The following is a 19,992-nucleotide window of genomic DNA, read 5'->3' as shown; positions in this document are numbered from 1 at the left end:
TTTAAATTAAGAGAAAAATTGAAGGAAAGGCCTTACACTTTCTTTCAGGTGAATACCGACTATTGAGTGAGACAAGGCAGTGCAATGCCTCTGTTTCTTCTTTAAATTCTAGTATAACTGAGTTTTTGTGACATTCATTGGGTTACTAAGAGTGCTGGACACAGGCTGAAATTGAAATCTGAGTGCATAACAGGAATCCATGCTGTGGTTAAGGAGTATCAGGGAAAATTTATAACTTGAGTTATATTGAAATAATTCCAATGTATCTTCACTGGAATTAATGAGTTTATTTTGGATTCATTCTCTTGTAAGTAGGATGTTGGCAGCAGCAGGGATAAGAAAGTGGCTTTCTCTGAAACAGGAGAGAGAAAGACAAGAATGCAATCTAGGAAATAACACAGCATTGGTCTCTTAAGGCAAATCTCTTTCCATAACTTTTTTTGCCTCATTGTATATTTTGCAGGAGAAAAAATTGCAAAAATTAAACGGAAAGGTAGGCATATGTGTGTGAGATAGGATGACTCCTGTTAAAAATTTGGTTTAAATTAGTTTTAAAATTTGATATTACTCATATGATTATTCCTGAGCAAGGCAGATCTTTCTCATTGAAAGAGATCTTTCTCATACTCCAGGGTTAGGCAGCCACTCAGATCCACTCCCTGAATGCACGTGAGCTGGATTTTGTGTGTTTGGGTTTGCAAATAGGTGGGATSAGGCACCTTCTGAGCAGCTGCATATGGGGATAACTCTTGTGTTTGACAGGTAGGAAAAAAAGGGGGAATCAGTTAATTGCTTGCAAAAAATCAACCCAGAGTTTATGTAATGGCCAGTGGTTATTTTAAGGCCAGAGAGGGATGCCCTTGGAGCAGAGGGTTGATGATGAGATAGAGTTAAATCTTAAATATGTATAAAGTCCTGGACAGGAAAGGATAATCTTTCAAAATGAGGGTGTACAGCTGCTCACACTTGTTCACTAACCCTTCCAAAATGTGCCCTGCGGGAATTCCCACACAACACYAAGTAAATTGCAGATTCAGGAGGAAGCCACACTGCTGAATAACAGATGTTCAAGTCAGCACTCACCCTCTGCCCCTTGGATGGTCAGGCTACCTCAGACTTGCTCCACACCTGCCCTTCTCCCAGTCCTCTCACTCGCACCTTGCTCGATACAGACACTGTGATGAATTTCTCATAAATACAAACATAATGTTAAAGTGCATGGTGAGGAAASAAAGAGATTGGAAACACCTGGTGGGAGTTTCTGGGGAAGAAATACCTTCAAGATGRTGAGCCTGAAGCCTTTTTGTGTCCGTCATATACCGGGTGATGGGCAGAGGGTGGATAATGGGGCTGGGAGTTGAGCATCCCTCTTACACCCTCCACCTGGAGCAAATGACCTCCATCTTCGAGATGTAAAGTGCTCCTGCTGGYGCCAGGGAAGGCAGGAACAGCGAGTGGCACAGGAGCCCTCTGGGGGGCAAGGAAAGAGCAGCAGATATGCAGGGGAAAATTCCCTGGGGGAAGGGTGACGTGGGAAAGCCTTTGGGACTGCACCGGTAGGGTTGTGATAAACCAGGATTTGATTTTCTCTGTGAATGTGGCACCTTGGGTAGATTTAACTTGCTCCCTTTCCCCTCATTGCAGCTYATGTCACAAGATCCACCTGTTAAAATGTTAATATCCAATATATAGTTGATCCTTGGCATGCTGTGTGCTTCTGACTGGTGCACTTTTCRCCTCTCCTCACACCATGCCTTGGTGTGCCTACACATTTATTCAAGATTTTGAAATCAGGRAAAGGTGACATTCCACCTTTTATGGAATGTCAGTCTGGTGGCTCTTGCTCTTCTAAACCACAGTACAGAAAGAGGAGTTGAAGACACTGGGTTTCAAAATTGAACCAAAATTCATGATATCACTTTTGCGTGATATCTAAATATGAGGGCCCACAGGAAACTCTTGTCCTGGTGAAAAACTGATAAGAGACTAAAGTCTGGCATTCTGCTAGGCCCAAGGGACTAGTAGCTGTAAATTAACATCACRAAGATAAAGTTGTATAATGGTTTTCATTCTAACTTGGTTACCAGTTTGTTACAATTTTCAGCTTTTAGGATGAAATTTTCYGGGCTTGCTTTCAAACTGGGGAAAAAAAGCACACAAATGTGTGTAAACTTATTTAAGTTAAATATTATTAAATAATCTCTGCATCTAAGGAGAGAGAGGAAAATTTTCTCCCATTATTGCTTCCTATAATTCCTTCAATGAATGTTAATAGAGCAGACACAGCTGGTTTTGCACACTGAAATGTGGGCCAAAYGTGCCTGATTTCATATTAGCTATGGCTGATCTTTTTGGCCTCATGAGTTTTGGAAGTTTTATCTTATTATTGTCTTTTCAGGTCTGCATAGCTAGCAAGTTCCATGAGCCAAAACTCTGGTTTAAGAATTGCACCAATTGCTCGGGAGTTTTAAAATCTATTATTATTTATATTAGAAAGACTAATCCCAGGAAATTCTTGCCCAATTTCCCTGTGCCTGTACTCCTTCTCCTTTGGATGCATGTCAGGCAGAGCTGCTCTGTGGTGCCCCAAAGAGGTCTGGCAGCCCTGTGGCACTGCTAAAACTCATTGCTGTCAGCACAACCCAAAAGTTTCCTTCATAACTATCAGCAGCATATCAGCAAGGACAAAGAGATACAGAACAAAATTTGATCACTGGGATTGGAGATGATCCTTTGGCCCCTTCCAAACAAAAAAAACATTTCTGTAAGATGTTCTGTGGCTGGTAATTTTGGTTCACATGGTGCAAAAAGTTGTACAATGGCCGATGTCCCTGGGTGCATCAGAGCTGGCATTAACTCACTGCTGCTCTGAGGCTCTGTGAGGCACTGTGACGTGTGTGTGAATGAAAATAAAATTAATGTCATTCTGCTGTAATAATACAGATTTATGTCCGCACCAGGTATATTTTCTATTATATCAAATCCAGTCAGAATTAATTTCATGGGTTTATTATATTCTTAGTGCCACGGTTTAAAACCCAATAAAAGATGCTCAAATGTCAATGGTAAAAACAGCGAGAGCAGGCTTGAAAATCAGCCCCTTGTTGCTTATATTGCTTTTATATACAGATCTTGACATTTGAGCTGGTGGAATTTTCCAGCAATACGTAAAATTAGACCTTCTTATTTGTTTTTATTTGCTATCTACCATTCATTTTGTTTGCCTTGGTTAAGTTTCCAGTTTTCCTTTTACACAGTCCCTGCATGCTGGTTAAATGTGCTTGGTGGGAACATTCTTGCTTGGTTTGTAGGAGGATGCTTTGCTAAGGGGGACCTGCTTGGATCCCAGACTGTAAATAGCTACCACTGGAAACTTGGGATGTATTTTTCCTCTTGAAACCAGGTCCACTAGCAAATATCATGGTCTAATTATCATACCAGAGAGAGCCAGGGTAGTAGCCTGACTGCTGTATTTAATGGCTAAAAATGCAGGGTTGTAAACCGTATTCTGTCCTCTGCCAGTGGCAGTTTCAGGCATTTCAACAAYACAGGTAACCCTTCTGCACCCATTGGAGTGACAGTGATTTGTTTCTCAGTGTTGYCATACACCTCATTTAGCTCAGCCTTGCAAATCTTAAAATCCTCAGACAACTCAAAGAGTTGCTTTAGCACAAATCCTGCTCCTAAACCACTCTTCTGATCTTCAGAGCTCCTTTTGCTGTTGCTGAAGGTACCTTTTTTCATAAGCAGAAACTATTTTTCAGCTCAAATTTTTTGCTCTTTGTTCAAGAAATGCATTCTTAACCCAATTGTTATTAGCAAAGCCACTGACACTGCAGGTGCAACCCTGCTCCTGGGATTAGGAATWCTGTTGGCAGAAGGAAATGAGCTTTGAAGAATAAAATGCTTGCTTTGGTTCTAAATATCTYACATTCAAAGCCCAGAATGATTTCAGGAGTTCATTGGATTGATCTTTAGGTAAAACTGATCTTGGTTCAAATTTATATCTACCCTGTGGTGACTGGATATCCAGCATATTCTCAAGTGCTTGTACAATCCAGTGTCTTTCCATTTAATTTGAGAGTGTTTTTCTGGCTTGTGGTGTGCTCTGAAACTTGTCCTCTTTCCACTCTGAAAATTGGTACTTGTGGAGTTTAAGTTTTTGTATAGGTTGTGCCATTCCATTCCTAAAAATAAATCATAAATGTGTTTAATGGGAAGCTAATATGTCATACWGGGAGGTTCCAACTGCCCTAATACTTTAGAGGACTTAAACTCTTTTCATGAACAGTTAAAAGCAAAAAAGCATTTTCCCCATTAAAGCAACTCTCTGCTCAAGGCAAATTCAGGGGGAAAGGAGGATTTGTCCTTCCAAACCAGTCCTGGAGACAGGGAAGGAGCAATTTCATTCTTAGACCAAGTAATCCACTTCTCTGCTTCAGCGAATGTCCACTCTTGGGGAAGCTGGGCTGTGTGGGACAGCAGGGCACTTGCCTGGGTTGGACCCAGCACCCCATCTGAGCTTGAAGACCAACACTTTCTGCAGAACACAGGTTTTAATTAATAAATTGGCTGGCTCTGGGAGCTTGTACGGTCTGTGGAAATCAGCTCCTGGCAGTGCCAACAGGTCTTCACCCAGCTCTCAGCGTGCCACAGGAGATTTGCTTTTCACAGGGATATAAAATTTATAGTCCAAAAAGTGCCTGTATGGCTGGAAGATCCCAGGRGAGCTGAGAATGAGATGCCAACAGAAGTGAGGTTGTGTGGGTCCTTCACCATGTCACTCCAGAGAGGCAAAGTGTGGCCCAAACTGCACTACAACACAAAAAAAAAACAAAACCCATAATGATGGTTAGGGAATGAATGAACCAGTTCAGCCAGGTTTCCATACATGTAAAGAGGTAAAGCAACTATTGAAAAAGTGACTAAAGCCACAGGAATGAAAAAGCTGAATGTGATGACGTGAGCAGCTCTGGTTAATGAAGGTCATGAAAAGTGTTTTCAGTGACTGTTTTAAGCAGGAAAGAGTTGTAGGTGAAGAAAAGCTTTGCTCCAGGTGTTTCATCAGTTGGGAAAACAAATAGAGGTGAGGAAAGGGAACAGGGTGGAGACTGAAGACAGAAAATGTTGAGTGGGATGAGCAGCATGGCCTCATATAGCCCACAGCTGGGGTGCTGGTCTGTGCCTTGGAGAGGGTGCTGAGGGGACTCACACTRGTGGGAAGATGAAGAAAAGGGAGCATCATGATTATGGCAGAGCTTCTGTTTTTTTCTTTCAGTGCAGGCAAAGAAAAGTAAGGAAAAGCTCAGTAAAATGAAACAGTGGGGAATTCAAAACCAGTAAGAAAGTGGATGCTTTCATAGAGCATGAGCCTGGTGTGTCACAAATACACCCCCCTGCCTCTCAGCCTGGCCCAGCAAGTGTGGGATAAGGCAAATCAARAGCTGCACTGAGCACACTTTGTTTGCTCATATTTTGTATTCATTAATCCACCCATTCATTCATGAGCTGCCCTAAGGTGTTGCTAGAGTTAAATCCTGAAAAGGCTACACAAACAAACCCAGCATGCAGAACCCTTCCTCGAAGGGCTGTGCAGCAAGCAAGCCCCAGGGAAAGCCCAGAGGAATGAAGCAATCAGAGCATAACTCACTSTGTTAGTAATTTTTTTGACTCTATCTCATGGAGAGTTTACTTTGGCAACGGTGGAGCATGAAAAAATCCTCGAGTATTCCAGTTGTGAGTATTRTATATCTTTCCTGATCTGGAGAGAACTGCCTGGACGGGATAGGGCAGGGCTGTTCACAATGGATAGAGTCCATGGATGGAAGGACAAGATTTTCCTCACAAAACCATTGAAAAGCTTTCTAGCTTGACAGCAGACAGAAAATTGCCAGCAGATATTTTCTARTGGAATTAAACCTGGAGCAAGATTTGTGTAGAGCTTGACAGTGAATGTGAAGCTATACTCAGTTCCAGAAAAGATGGAATTGTTTCTGCAGTGTAATAACCTACGCATGTCTGAGATATCAMCGTCAGACCCTGCAGGGAGACGAGGCACAGATGTGGTTTTCTGAGATGCAACAAGGAAAGGCCGTTGTGGGCTGGCTGAGAGCTGACAACAAATACCTTCTCACCTACCTCAAAGGTGGGAAAACCTGCAGAACCTGCAGCTCCCACCATACTTAAGTGCTCACARGGGGCAAACATCAAGCTCAAAAAGATACACAGCATCATAATAATCCACTCTTGACACTCCTTATTGATGGGCAAAGAATGAGCATCTTACAAAGGTCTTTTGAAGAACTAATCCAAACTAAGAGTCAGTTACAGCATGTTCTTGYAAAAGATTGTGGGAGTGCTGTGGAAACAACAGCATCTGCTTTTCTCTTTTGGTGTACCTTTATGTGGCCAAGGAGTTGAGAGTGTGTCTGGATCAGCCACCCCTGCTTGGGCCACAAGAGCAAAGATGATGGAGCTGGAAGCATCTGAGAGTCTTGCAAATATCTTCAGCACATCTGTGTCCCTTGAGCAGGCAGGACAGGCCAGTCCAGACCATCCTTTGGTGCAGGGAACAAATTATGAGCAAAGCCTGGACTGTTTCTTCACGTGGATATGCACCTCCATACAACAGCTATGAGACCAGGATGTCTGCAAACATGTGTCCTCCTGCTYTACAACAGCAGATTAATTTATATTTTCTAATCATCTGAGTGGCAGGTGGTGTTGAGGTGCTTGAGGCTGATTAACTTGACAGAGGAATAAAAGGGGGTAGATTGAATGGCATTCTGGGGCCAGGCTGCCTATGCTGAGAGTGGCTGCACACTGGAATCTTTGTTCCCCAAAACTTATCTTGAACCTGATCATCAGTTGTAGTCTGTGAGATTAAGACAACCTGTATCCTGGGCCTGTATGAGCTTCAGCCTGCACTGGGTGTCCAGATGAAACATTGATGTGGGACCTGACTGAGGGTACAGTGAAGTTGATGAAAATACAGATACTGCTGTTCCTCGGTGTCCCCTGGAAAGACCCGAGGGGTTGGTTCCTCAAAGGAGAATCTGGTTTAAGCAAGTGCCTCTTCATTCACCTTGCATTGAACACACATTTTGTGCCCCAGGTCATAAGCTGAAATTCATCAAACCTACAGGATATCCCACAGCAGCTAGAGGTATTGCTTTCCCTTAAGCTTTGGTCAATGTGGACAGTAGCTCCCATGGTCATCTTTTATGCTGAGCTGTCTCAAGCCCTCTTCTCACTTTTCTTTCCCCCAGCCCTTCAAACCCTCAGTCTTGTAAGGTACATCAGTGACAAACAAGAATTAATACTCTCTGCCGGCCAAATCCTTTCAGCCAAACCTGAATAACTGTTTAGTTACATTCCTCTCTGTGACTGGGGTATTTTAYTGTACAGATGATCAGAAAATTTGTCTGCTTAGAGAAGATTTTGGCTGAGCTGGTAASTAATTTTAATTCTCATGACKGTGGAATAAACYTTTGTTTTGGCAGCTGCAGTGTCCAGCCTTGCTAATTTATTTCTTTGTAAGCTCTGAGGAGTTTGGATTAAACTCCAAGAAGTGGACCATAGCAAATGTGAGAGAAGAGTAAATCTCATTTTCCCTGTGTCTCTAAGACTGGGGGCTGCACCAGGGTTTGGTGGTGCAGAAACACCTCCTGCCCCCACGCAGATGTTCAAGCAATTAACCTTTCCTACCTCTTGTCCAAGCAGTATCTGAGGATGGAGGGAGAGCTCCAATTGGGTCAGTTGTGCAGGCTTTTTACTGATTCTGGAGTGTCTTGGTAGGCTGAATTGTACCAGCACACAGCAGAGGAATATAAAGCAGGAGAATTTTGGTGGGCTTGGTCTGTTTATCATTCTATGAAACATCTGTTTCATTTCAACAGCAGTAACAGGCAGGATGTCTCTTTGATCTACTCTTGCAATTCCTATTTGTGTTATTGTAAGTGCTTAAGTTTGGCGGTGACGTCTCTTCCTGATCGCTGTGCCCGTTGTTGCTCTCTGGCACTGACACCAGCAGCAAAACATTTCAGTTTCACTGGCAAATCTACCCAAGCTCTGCTCACAAAACTGCTCTGAAAGCTGCTGTCCCCTGGGAYGCCGGTGTGCTTGGATTTATGGGGTTGCCTTGAATAAAGGACTGAAAATGCTGCTGTTGAGAAGAAACTTGTAGTACTACTAGGCATGTTTTGTTGTCCTAGGCTTCTTTTTTTCCAGCAGCCTGTCTATATAATTTCTCTCTTTGGTGACTGTGCTATTTGGGTAGGAACATTAATTTTGCTTTTTCTTGGCAAYATTATCAAGATACCAATTTCACAAGCAAAAACTTTGGTTGAGAGTCACAAGGAGCACTGACATTGCTTCAGCAGTGGACAGTGAATGGTTAAATATATTTAATTTTCTTGTATGTTTTATATCAGAATAACTGCCAACTGACCTATAYTCCACAGACTACTTCAATTGCACACACAAGCTACAAGAATGCCTCTGATAAGCTTTATCTTGGACAGTGTTTTTGCAAAGAAAGCCACTTCAAATGAATTATTAAAAGTTTCCTCCTTCCCTGAGTAAATTACTTCATTCATTGTAAATTATTTCCCTGAAAACTTTGAATTATTTGTGTTCCTGTGAAAAGGTTTTTTATCTGTAAATTTTGTGTATTTCCTATTATTYGATGTCCAGAGGAATCCTTCCCAGTGACTGGGTTCACTCTGAACAAATCTGTGGCCAGTGCTGAAAACTCAGTAATCATAGTAAATGCTGAGATTGTTTCAGCTGTGCTTCATGTGTGTGTTCATCCAGAACTTGGCTGAACTTTAGTACAGATGAAATGGGAATAGTTTATTTTCCTGTGACTGCATCCATTCCATGGATACTTCCATGTCTTGCAGATTTTACCTTGGTTGAGTAATGCATTGAAATAAAACCAATGAATCTGCTATTTTTAGAAGAACTTGATAAAATAATAGATCATTGCATACACCCCCATTTTAAATAAAACCTGTGGTGTAAATAACACCTGTGATTRGCAGAAACAGAACCATTTTATAAATGTAATTATTTGTTGCTCCTTAATGCTGTTATAATAATATATATATATTATATATATATTATATATAATAATATATAATGCTGTTATAATAATAATATTCTATTCCTGATTTTTGCTGATTATTGTGAACACCACAATAATGTGGCTTTGTRCAGTACAAGGAAACAGTAAAACGGAAAGCTGCAGTTCCTAAAAGCTGTCATGAAAATACTTCCACTAGTGGGTGGCCAAATAAAAAGATATTTAACAAACTTGAAAACAGGCATACCAAGGACATGCCTGTATGGATGCATGCAAACAGATGTGAACTCTCTTGCTCTKAAAGCCAACTGGGCACCAGCCAGCTTCATTATGAAGCCATGTTTGTGCAGTGCTGGGCTTAAATATTCCAGCCTGCCTGGTAGGAGCCTGTTTCAGCTCCCCTCAAGTAGCCAGAGAGCTCATGCAAGCTTGGTGAGGTGCCGAGGACAGCTCGAGTCAAGCTGGCTTGGAAGGCAGACAGAGGAGCCTGCGTGTGTCTGCTCCCATCTGTGCAGACATGCCCTGAACCAAGCTGGGTGAAATCGGGAAGCTTAATTAAAAACCATGTTAATTAATTCAATAGGCCAAATTTTTGCCTGCTCTTGACGTGGATCTGTATTGGACAAGAAGAGCATTTTTCCRCTTCCCAAGCAGACAAAATATTGGAGCTTGTCTCTTTGAAGCTGGAGATGACAAAACTGACTTAGATGATTTCTGCTTGAAAGTGTCTTTCTTTGCCATCTCAGGCTGGGTGTTCATGTGGTTCCCATCCCCACAGTGCCTGGACACCTCGTGGAATTTGATGTTCAACTCTGACAACCCCTGTGAGAAGGGAACGTGCTGGTTTTTCCCATTGGGTAGAGGGGAAACGGAGTCCCAGAGACAAAAGGGAGATTCTCCCAAGGCAACATTCTGCCTTATGCAATGACATCCTGGACCAGCTCCTCCAAGGAGTCAGGAAGTGTCTCAAGACTCCTTTAGAGCTTCCCTTTGGGTTTTTTTCATACAGAAAATGTGGTGCCTTTGCTTTTTTAAATGGAACAAGTCACACACTGACCTGGCAGCAGGGGCAGGTCCCACTGCTCCAGGGCCACTGGTGGGCATGAGTGGCCAGTTCGTGGTCTTTGCCCTGGCCTGTGGCCATTCCCACAGCTTCAGCACAGACTGGGTCTGCAATAACTCACTGTCCCAAGAGGGTGTCCTGGCACCATCTGGGGACCACATGAGCACRGAGCTGTTCCCAAACCTCATCCTCTTGGGATGGGGAGAATATTCCCTGGGCACACAGCCTCTCCTGTGTGTCCAGGGCTGGGGRAMAATCCTGTTTTATTTGAATTTTTAGGCATCTTWTCACTTCATTTGTAAAATGCTCCCATGGCCTTCCCAGGGAAATGAGGACGCTGCTTGACCTCACGCTCGGGTGGGACAGGATGTGGGAAGGAACACCGCACAGTGGGAAAACATCTGAATTACGAGCCCCTTTGGGGGAGAGTGACTTCATACTGACGACCTACAAGCAGCAAACCAGGCCAGATTAGTGCAATAAACTATTAATTGAGAGGAGATTGCCATAAAGTTACAAAAATATTTCTGTGCTGTTTTTCCACCACTGCTGTTAGGGAAACTGAACTATCAAACCACTCACCCTAGACAGGATAATGCCTTCATTCAGGTAAAGCCTTTGGACTGGCACAGTTTTTGTGACAGTACGCAGGGGGAAGAGCTGGGATGGGATGTGGAATAGCAGGGACTCGGACATCTGAGCATTGTGGAGCTGGCAAACAGGGCACGGGCATTTACCTCATCTCAGGCAGCACGAACAGATCTCCACTGCTCTGCAGGTGCAAGGGGGAGGTGTGTGTTTAGGGCCTTTCTGAATTCCCAAGGTAGGCAGATACGCTTTGAAGCGGCTGAGGTTTCTGAGCTGTTCTCATGGCTCCTCCGCTTGCCTAAGGACAGGGAACGGGGCTGGGCTTCAAATGATGAGTTCAATCCTGCCCTCTTTGAAGTCCCTGGCAGAAATTCCCAGTACCAGCTATGAGGTCTGTGTGGCTGAAGGGGCTGCAGCAGAGCAAAATGCCTTGTCTGGCCAGTTTAACTGGAGAACCTGGGACTGCTTGGCCTAGGGGGACATGATGGGGCACACCAGCTGGGTCAGTCAAGGCTGAGGTGCAACAAGCTGCAYRGACCAGAGRACTCACTGAAACACCCTGTTAGAAYTGAATACACTCATCCCTATCTCCCTTCTCTGCAGAGAGCCCACACTTTGCCGCTGTGACCAGTATTTGAGTCCTGGAGTTGATATTGAAAACAGTTCAAAGGTTTGAAGTGTTGAAAATTAGAAGAACAAAGTATTTCATAGAAACAGAGCCAACTGGATCTGGAAGCCATAGAAGAGAGAGAAAAAAACATTATCAGCCTCTTGGCATGGGGATGTTTGTGTGCATGTTTTCTTGGCTGTGCTTCTGATGGATGCCTTGAGCTTCTGTGCATAGTGCCTGGCCCATCTGGGGTGGGGAGATGCAACAGGGAGAGGAACACATGTGGCTGGTGCTGGTTGGTCTTGACTTTTTGGATAGGTAAAGTGGCCCTGCATCCTCCACCCACTTCTGTAAGCTTGTCCTGTGCTGGGTTTGCATGGTGTGGCACACAGCTCTGTAGAGTTGGTGATAGACCAGCAGGCTCTGGGACCAGGCCAGAGAAGGGTCTGTGGAGTGTCACAGCCCTGGATATGTTGCTCTGACCCAAATGTGCAAAAATTATTGTAAAAATTGACTTTACTGCATAGTGACTGGTGACACCGATCAAGCACCCCAGATGTTGTGCTTGTCCCCTGYTCTTTAACACAAAGGACACCAACAAGGTCCAGAATCTGCTTTCATTTCCCAGGCTGCAGTGGCACAAGCTGCCCTGGGTCCCTGCTGCCCAGCATTTGCTCCAGCAGCAGCTGTGTGCAGCACTGCTCTCAAGGAGAGCCTCTGCTTTGTCAGCTGGATGGATGGTCCCAGCTGGCCTGAAAAGCAACACGGCTCCGCGATGTGTCCAATTCTTCTTAATTTGTTTCTTGTTATGTAAAATTTCAGSCATATGTCTGATGCCATCTTACATTTAGATCCATTTAGAGTAGATGCTTGAGGGGCTGCAAAATCCCTGAGACTGCTCAGCCAGAACTTTGCCCTCTGCCTTTTGATTGCTGTTGCTGTTCCTCTCTGTAGCCTATTCCTCCCCTTGCCAAGACAGATTTGCTGCTATCAAAGTCCTGCAGCTGACATATTTCTAATCATCCCTCCATTGCAGTCTATCTTCTGTAAACAAATAGTGAACTCCTTTTGGGATTTGGAGTCATTGTTCTAACTTCCTAATTATTTATCTTTTTTTGGCTCTTTTATTGCTTGGCAAGAAAGATTTAGTGGCCAGGAGACATTAGTACACTTGCTCTCCAAGTTCCTGCGCTTTAGTTAATCACTCCAGCTGAAACCTGTTGATACTGGATGATTTCTGGAACTTTATTATGTGAGCCTTTACAGTACATTTAACAAAGGAGCAATAAATGAGCTCGGTGGCAGGCATATTTCTGTGATGGAAATTGCTTTTTCCTTTGGGACAGGATCCAAAGACCACTGAAGTGAGTGAGACTCTTTCCAGCAGCTCAGAGGGTGTTTGCTCTGGTTGCCAATGGAGGGACTGTCACCCAGTCACTGATGGCTGGGACTCTTTGCAGCCTTGGCCACATATTGGTCCCTGGCAAGAACTGMTGGTGACAAGCCTGAATTACTGAACCTGGATCTCTCAGGGGTGTAGGGGAGCCTGATCGATGTGATCAGTGCTCAGTAACTTTGCTTAAGAAAGCTTTTCCCTGAGGAACCTCAGTATTTACATTGTTKTTCTAGACCAACTTGTAGAAAGCAAAATTATTTTTAATGTATTTTTCCCCCTGCTGCAGCTGTGGTTATGAATTGCTACTTGCACAAAACCAGAGCACAGCCATTAGCTGGGTTTGCTGCATAAGATTACTCAAGGAATCTCCAAACCACCTTTGGCTGATCTCAGGTACATCCGCTGTAACAAACTGACTCAGACTGGCCTGTTTTGACTGTTCACATTGGCCTTCTCCTTTAATCTCCTCAGGTTGTGCCATCCTTGTACCTACATGCTGAAAGCTTTCTTTGTTAAAGTGGTGAAAAGGAATTACTCATTAGGCTTGTTCTGCTGTCCTGTCCTGGCAGGCTGCCGCTCCCAGCTAGTCCTGGGCACCATCTTCTCAACTCCGAGAAAAAGGGATTCCTCCCACCATTTTTCAGGCATTTTGGTGTCAGCATTACATAATTCATGTATTTTTCAAGCCATGTTAATATTGCTCTTTTCCTTGATTGCTCCTATTAAAGTGCTATATCAGCATATTAGTTTGTWTTCTTTCCCATTAGCTTCCAAGGGTTTGGCTCAATCCTTTACATATGTTAGTGCTCTCATCTGACCAGTTATGGGTCAGTGTGTGAATAATCTTTATGCAGGAAAATCAAACAACCACGCAGTCCATGGGGAATTGTACAGGGTGGTATTAATGAACTTCATGAGAGGAAGGGCAGAGGAAACACAGAGTATTGGTGCCTGGATTGCCCACTTCCAACCAAAACCATTTGATGATTCTTTGTTTCAGCCCCAGGGGATGTTCCTGGCACTCTGTTCTCTGTATTCTTGTGGCCAGGGATCCCTCTTCCTTCAGTAAGAAGAGACACATCCCTCTGGAGGGAATTTGCATCTTCAGTGGCTGTTATTTGCCCTCTGCAGAAGTCCATCTCTGGCTACTGACGGCAGGGGTAGCTCAATGGGACCCTTATCACACCCACAACCTCAGGGAAGTGTCTGCCATTGCCTTCAGAAGTTCTGCATGGACTAGAGGTGTYGTGGCTCGAGGCCCAAAGCTTGGACTTGGTCTGATGCACAAAAAGAGTTAATCATTTCTGTCCGTTGAAGAGCTGGAGAAAGCAGTAACGCTGTGCTTTTCTCACTCCTCCCCATGCCCAGGCCTATTAAGTATCCATGTGGGATATGGGAGACTCCCATGAGTGATTTTCTGCTGCTTGATGGGACTTGAACTTGCTTTTCCCAAAGAAATGTCCAAACAAAGCTCCCAAAGCCTCTCCCAGACTCTGAAACTTTTTAAGATGTTCCCATTTGTATAAAATAATTAAATTGCCAGTGGAACAGTGCAAGTCTCTCCCCTTCCCAGCCAAAATCCCTAATAACAGGGTGTAATGATTCAGGAAACCTGCCCACACAACCTGTGGCTTTTGTTTGAAGGTCTGAGACCTCAAAGCYTACCTGCGTCAAGAGCCCTTTCCTGGCTGGGTTCTGTCCATCAAACAGGGTCTGTGAAGCAGCGTGGTCCTTCCTTCCAAAAAAAGCATCAYGGACAGCAGCTTGGGACCTCCAGAGAAGTACTTTACTCAAGGAGGTTGCCTTCCCTGTGGGCACACCAGGCAGTTCTCCACAGTGGATGGCTCCTGTTTAAAGGGAAAGCTTGAAAAAAAARGGGCTGGTYTGGAGCAAAAGCTTTTCCAGCTCAGAGGAAACTGCCTGGCTCCAYAGTTCCGTGAGGACAAAAGGATCCCTCCAGGAGGGTGAACTCTGTGTGCTCCAGTTCAGTTTTGATTTTYAAGCTTGCATTCAGCGAGGCCATGGGTTTTCCACACCCTCTGTGCCATAGGTTTGCTGCTAAGGACAGCTTGATTGGTCATGAAGACTTAGGCCCATTCTGTAGCAAGTGTAATATTTCACTCCAAATGATATTTTCCTATTAGAAGTGAAATAAATAAACAGTAAAAATTTTTGTGCAGTCAGTAAGAAGCCCTGTATTTCATCGGCATTTGAACAGGGATTCATTAATGTCCTAGTTATATTTTAACACGTTTTTCTAAGCATTAAAAAAATCCATTCACTTTGCAGTAAAATATTTTATTTTCTGGTTGGAGGTTTCTATTTTAAACACACACATTGTGCGCGAGTTTATATATTTTTATATACATATGTGTACGCATATACATAAAATATATGTATATGTGTATATGTATTTTATATAATATAGGTCTGTGTGTGTCTGTATTATATTTGGCCTGTATCCACTCTGGCCTGACTGCCCTGAGCTTAGAAACTAAACAGTTGCAGGCTTGGCTGGTGTTGGGATAGGGGACCACCTGGGAACCTGGGTGCTGCAGGGACTGGCCAAGGAGTCGTGGTTAAACACGTGGTGAATTTTAGACCACAAAAATTGCATGAGTGGAAAGACTTCATTTGGCACCATTTTTGCTGTTGAGCTGATGGATGGGAGCTTAAAAAAAATAAAATACATATATTTAAAAAAAAAAAAAAAAATCCCTCCTCCTCACAGGTGGGTGGGGCAGCTTAGAAGTCTGAACAGCAGAGCCTCCCTACCCTCCGGAGCTTACACTCTGAGRCCTTGAACCTGAAAAAATAAAAACAAATATGCTTAGCAGAATGCATGTGAGAACTTGTGTAACTGTGCAGAGGTCTGCAGCCTGGGGGGAGCTCTGAGAGCTCTGTGTAGGGAGCCAGAGCAATGCTGGCCCCGCATCTGGGGAGGCTCCAGCGAGGAGTGGAGTGGAGTTGAGTGTCCCCTGCCTTTTGCCTTTCTGGCTTGAGTGTGGTGAGAATGACACCGGTGCTGCACCGGCAGGGAAGGATGAGGCCTTGGAGCTCCTCTTCTTTTAAGGACTGAAGCTGCTTTTACTTTTTTATATTAATTTACATATAAGTATGCCTAAAGACCAGAGTGTGCATGTTTCCTGCCATCTTGTCCCTTTGCAGGAGGAGCACTCAGAAGGGGTAAGATCATCAACCCAARAGATTTGGCAGAAATTCGAGGGGAGCATTCTCTTTTTTATTCCCTATAGATAGAAGTGTGCCTGCACTCAAAGGAGCCCAGGGGACAGCAGCACATGGCTGTGGGACAGTCTTGTCCTGACCGGCTTTTGGGATGCTGCTCATCACCCTTGGGGTCACCTCTGGGGTYAGAGGGGTGTGTTCTTGGGGAAGCCTTCCAGAGCTGAGATGCATCTGCTGTGTCTGGGTGAAACCTTTCGCACAACCTGCTGYCAATGCTGCGGCGAGGATGATTTCATAGCAGATAGCTCACAGCTCGTTATTTATAGCTGTACACATAGCAGGGGCCGGCCCCGGTGCTGTGTCTGGCGGGTTTCACCCCCAGCTCATCGCCTACAAAGGCCCCCCGGACAAAAGCGGAGATATGAATAAGGGCCAAGGATCATTACCTTGGGCAACAAAAGCTGTCCYGGAGAACAAAAATAGCACAGAAAGAGCCCACAAAAGGCAGAAAATCCTTCCTTCCTGCCAGCTCCTCTCCGGGCCTTGCCTCCAGCGCAGGGGAGTGCAAAGGCAGGCGATACCCTGGGCTGGGGAGCTCCAACAAAGAGCCCTCGGCACAGCCCCGGCCCCGGGCTACCTTCGCAGCCCCGCCGTGCCCTGCCCTGAAAGCCGCCCCATTGTGCGGGGACACAATGGCGGAGAACCCCACGGTGACACTGAATSAGTTACAATGCCAACATCTGTGAGACAGTTTCTTTGCCGGGCGATGGAGAAGAGGCAATAAATTGCTGATAGGCTGACTCGGGAGAGCAGTCACCCATGGCAGGGCCGGGGCATGCGGGGACGGAGCCGCCTATTTAGCGCTGTCGCATGTGTCCCCAGCTCCCCGGCCGTGCCTGGAAACGGGGGGTCAAATGCTGCGGCCCCCCTGTGACAAGGAGCTGGCGAAAGTCAACAGAGAATTAGGGACAGGCAGCAGCCACCGAGCTATTTAACTCATCTTCTTGTTGCCGTCTGCTCTTTGTTCGGCTTAATGTGAATTGACCCAGCGATTGTTGGACTGTCKAATTCTTCAAGCTGGAGCCTGGGTGCCTGCTTTTTGGCTTCTTGCGGGTTTYATTGTGTTTTTTATTTTAATGAAATGACTTTCTCCAGCTGCCTCATCTCCTCTAAAGGGGTGAAGCAAGCCTGCAGGGGTGATAGGAAGTATTGACAGCTGGAAGTTTGAGGAATGTGGGTTGAAAAAAAAATTGAATGCAACTTAGGTCTGGCCAGAGCAGATATCTGAGCTCCMCTCTGCTTGCTCATTAGAGTATGTAGTAACAGGGAATGGATATTTTCTGTTTTAAACACAGCTACATGTGATCATAAAACTGTATCTACTCTTAATACAGCCTTGTTCTCTATCTTGTGGTCATGTGGTACCACCCGGTGACTCCTGCAGCCAGGTCATTCCACCTGCCTGAGACACACCAGGTCTTTAATAAGAAKGCAGAATTTAAACCTTGGGCTGAGATTGTATTTTCTTTTTCTGACAGATGTCGAGCTATCGGTTATCAGAAATGAGTTGCCTACTAAAAATAAGCCCTGGCATTTTTGTTTCCCAGTTTCCTGAAGATCTTTTAAAGAACACAGAAGCACTGATTAACTATCCTGCTGCGAATTAATTATCAGACTTTTAAGAGGCCRTGTATATCCATACAGCAGCATGATCCCATGTATTTTTAAGCATTCTTTCTGCTGCATTATACCTCATCCTCYTGGGGCTACACCCCATCCGACTTGGGAAGCATTACAACTTTCAGCTCTTGTTTTTTTGCAAAGATCAACCTCACTTTTAACCATTGAACCTGTATAAACTTGTGGGTGAGCTAAAGCAAGTTTCCCCTCTGAATACGAACGTCAGTATTTAGTGATGTGCAAAATTGTTTTTGGCAAAGTTCCTCTCCAGTCAACACGCTATCTCAAGTTAATTATTATAATTTGACCTAAAACTGTTACATGTTCTGGAAACTCTCTGAGTCTGAAAGGAAATCCTTTGAGTTCTTAATCCCTTAGCATGCCATCTAAAACCAACTAAAAGCTGATGCATTGATCTGTCTTTTGATCTTTTCTCTCTGAGACGATAATAAAACTGCTGATCCATGATACCCTCAATTTGTCATCAAAAAACACTGCATATTTATTTATTTGTTGTTATATGGATCTTTAATACAACTTGAGCTCTCTAAATCTCTTATCTCTTAGGAAAGATGCAAAAAAAAATTACAAAGGATCTTTAATAAAAATCACTTCTAAAAAGTCATTAATTGATGGAGCTGCAGCCAGTAGGACCAGGAGGGCCCATTAGATCATCCAGTCTCATCCCCTATAAAATATAGAGGTCACAGAACTTCATTGGTTTATTTTTGTAYTATGCTCAATACTTTGTGTTTCACTGAATTTTATCTTTCAGAGAAGWATGCAGTCTTAATGCTAACATGGAAAGAGAGAGATAATCCCCCTGAGTAAAAGGCTGAGCATGCACAGAAAGTAGGGATGCAAAAAGAAATAACCCCTCCATTCCCTTCTATTAATATGACCATTTATTTAATATATATTTTGTCTTCTTTCATCCAATGCCCATAAAACCTTCTGAAATTTGACTTCTTTAATTTCCTTTGACAAAYTACTACATTATTAAGGAAACTGTGGAAACAGCAGCTGATATTCAGACTAAACAAGTTATATTTCATTCAGTTTCCTTAAAATGGTCATACCTGTTGTTATGACTCTCATTTTATTGCGTCAGTGCTTATATTTGCCAGTCTGAAACGGTGGTCCCCTGTACTGCAGTGGAATTATGGAATTGTGGTCCCCCACAGGAGTTGCAGCCCCCTGCACTGCAAAGGATAAGTGTGATCCTTGCTTTAAACAGCTCAATTTTCTTGTTCAACCCCTGTACATATCCTTTGCCTTGTCAGCAATGAAACCCTCAAGCTGTCTGATTTGGCTCCACTGTGTTGGCATTGGAAAGGACTGAGCCACACAAAGGCCTGAGTACCTGAAGGGCTTGTTCACTTTTACTCTGAGAGGTACAACTGGCTCAGTTATGCCCTACGAGGCTCATCCTGCACCTGGGGTAGCTGGTGTGATAACAGGGTTTGCCCCTTCTCATGTCCCACAGCAGTGGACAAACTGCTTTRCCATGACACAGAGCCACAGAGAACAGAGAGAAAACACTGGTTTTGTCTTGCCATCTCCACATATTTCAATCTGTCCTCACATGGCTCAGAAGAACCTCTTGTCTCAGGGGAAGGAGCTCCTGTTGAGTCTGTTTGAGTCACTGGACTTCTGGAAGACCAGTGTGACCTCCTGGGTGRGATTGCAGTTTGGTCTGACTAACTAAACCCCCTACTGTGGACCTGTCGTACACTGTGGTGTGAAGCTCACCCTTTGTATGGTGCATTCAGGCTAAAAACTCCTTGAAAAGAAGAATTCTTTTCTAGTGAGAATTAATTCAGTGCTGCCTGGACATGCTGAACTAATGCAGGAGGTCAGAGTGTCTCATCATGCTTGGGAGTGAGGTGGTGTGGTTCTTTTGTCATYGTGAATGCATCGGTGGGTTCGTATCTGCTCAGGCCCAGCTCTTCCTCTTCTGTAAGGTCCTGTTGGCCTGGATCCGTGTCTGAGCTTGCACTGCTCTGTTATTTCATCTGGGCTCGAGTTGGTGGCATGATTCTCCTAAACCATTTCTCCAAAACCCCTGAGAAYTTTTCCAATGTGGAAAAAAASCAATTTTGGCTCCAKGTTAACCATAGGGTTTTTTCTCCTCTCCCTCACAGCATCACTAATGATCTGTCCAGAACTCTTAGGGGTACCCATTGCCAGCTGCAGGCTGTGGGCACAGAAAAGCCAGCATGTCCAGCCTGGCATTGCTCTGCTGGTCCCCATGGCCACCCTGCTGTGTCTGTGCAGTGACACTGCTGTTTGAGTCAACCCTCCTCAACCCTCTGTAGTCCCAGGAAGAAGCATTGTCTGTGGAAGTGGCTTCATTTGCCTCTAAACCTACTTTTTTGCTCCTA

Source organism: Malurus melanocephalus, unplaced genomic scaffold (genome assembly GCF_030028575.1).
Source record: "Malurus melanocephalus ecotype Western Australia unplaced genomic scaffold, MMel_1.1 scaffold_214, whole genome shotgun sequence".
Taxonomy (NCBI): Eukaryota; Metazoa; Chordata; class Aves; order Passeriformes; family Maluridae; genus Malurus; species Malurus melanocephalus.
The sequence above is the reverse complement of the archived record's forward strand: the minus strand, read 5'-3'. Positions refer to the sequence as shown.